Below are 2207 nucleotides of genomic sequence, written 5' to 3'. Positions count from 1 at the left end.
TCTGAGTTCTGTGACTTCTCCTAGTTTGGTTTTGGGGACCCCTGACACAGTCTGTGAAAGAGAGACAGCAGTCCAAGAGGTAGGAGGAAAACCAGCAGCACGTGGTGTCAAGAAAGCCATGGAAGTAAGTGATTCCAGAAGGGGGAATGGCCAACATTGTGAAATTCCACTGAAAAGACAAGTAAGGTTAGGAATAAAATACATCTACTGGATTTAAAAAGCATGGAGGTCATTGATGACCTTATCAAGAGTTGTGTTGACAGGGTGATGGGGTTGGGAGCTAGGCCAGAGTAGATAGAGGAATGAGTGGGACATGAGGAAAGAGATCTTTAGAGAGAGAAACAAATTTGAAAAAAAGATTGCATGTTAATTTACTTTTATTTATAGTAGCAAAATACATCAAACACAATCTATTTATTTAATAACGTAGTGAGAACCCTTTGAATTTATATATTAAAAATTTTTACAATGGGTGTACTTGTTGAATCAGCAATTCTATCTTTAGGAATATTCAGAAAAAAAAACTATAGACACGCAAAGTATTATTCATCATAATGTTTATTACAGTATTGTTTCAATAGCAAAAAATTAGAAACAACCTTATTGTGTAAAAATAGACAGCTAATACATTACAGTACACTCATGAAATCTGTTTGTTGTCTAAACTGGAATGAATCTTACTGGTTGCAAGAATTAGGGATAATGTGTGTGAAGTCACTTTACAAATTGTAAACTGCTATTCAAATGTCGTGTTTACTACTGGGATTACCACTGTGCCCCTGGAAGGCCTTAGAAATATAGAACAGCCAAAGAACTAGCTACCAGACTCAGAATTCTGCAATTTGTCTCTTTTTTCTTGGTACTAGTGGCTCTCAAACTTAGACAACACAGCACCTGAAAGTCAAAGCGCACTTTGCACAACATCGTGAAATGCTGAGAAGTGAACTTTATATTTTCCATGATTTTGTTTTTAACTATCTTAAGCCTTATGATCACATAATTTACAAATGTGTGCTGATAGTATATCTCCTCTACTTTAATCCTTCTAATAAATTTGCAGAAACACCATTACCAATCATTGACATACTGGTGTTTTACAGTTTCATGTGTTTTTGAACAGCTGTTTAAAGACAATCCTGAATTATAACTCAGTCTCACTTAGGTAATAAAGGTTTTAAAAGTAAAGATTAACTTGCTATTAAAGCTTGTCACACTGACTTTTAAAAGCATCTGACCTTATAGATCATTTATAAAATGTGAGAAATGTTAAATTGTCTTATATGTTAAATGGTCTATGTTAATGTTAAATAGTCTATATGTTATATGTTAAATAGTCTAAATGTTTAATAGCTATACAGAAACCACACTAAAATGTTTTTCATTCAGTAAAAGGAAACATTTTAGATATAGGGGATTTTAGACTGGCATAGTTAAAACCAAAAAGATAAAGTATACATTGTTACCTTATCTTCAGCCCTTCACAGCCTGATGAACACAGACTGAAACACAGGTGAGTCTTGCTAAATTCTCTGAGACAATAAAGGGACTTCCCCAACATTTAAATATTATATTCATATAATCAGTTATATAAATCTAAATTAAAACCAAAAACCTATAGGTTTTGAGATGGCATTCACCATGTCTGTGAAAAGGTGAACATTACCAAGCAAGTCCAATCATATCTTTAGAAGGGGGAAACAGTGATAGTGCTTGCTGAATTGGAATTACTATCAAAATTCAAAAAGCTGATCATATTAATTTAACCACAAGAGAACATTATTTAAATCAGGACTGTCCAACAAAAATATTCTATCAGCCATTCATGATCTGATTCCGGTATATGAGGTGAATTTAAATATGCTACACAGAAAAGAAGTTGAGACATTTCTGTTCTGTAAGAAATAAGGCAGAGGGCCAACTGCTACTCATTAGTGGCTTTGAGATAAACTATCAAGTCTGCCTTTCCTGCCTTCTTCTTAGTGCCAGTGAAGACCATTTTCATTCTAGGGATGTACTTCTTGGGATTCTCCAAATGCATTTCTCCCTAGGTGATGCCTTTGTGATGTTCTTGTTGTCATCAGTATAAGAGAATCCAGGGGCCTGACCTGTCTTCTGCCAAAACAGATCATTTCTTGTGTTTGCCTTTCTTTTCCACAGCACTGGGCATACCTCTGGACAAAAATCTTGCCCTCCTCAACATCACCATT

At 34.8% G+C, this 2207-nt stretch overlaps 1 pseudogene; it reads right to left on the bottom strand.

The window, feature by feature from the left end:
- Positions 1 to 359: 359 nt before the first annotated feature.
- LOC105079984 (cytochrome c-like) lies at positions 360 to 2207 on the bottom strand (annotated as a pseudogene).

Source organism: Camelus bactrianus, chromosome 9 (assembly GCF_048773025.1).
Source record: "Camelus bactrianus isolate YW-2024 breed Bactrian camel chromosome 9, ASM4877302v1, whole genome shotgun sequence".
Lineage (NCBI taxonomy): Eukaryota > Metazoa > Chordata > Mammalia > Artiodactyla > Camelidae > Camelus > Camelus bactrianus.
The sequence above is the reverse complement of the archived record's forward strand: the minus strand, read 5'-3'. Positions and strand labels throughout refer to the sequence as shown.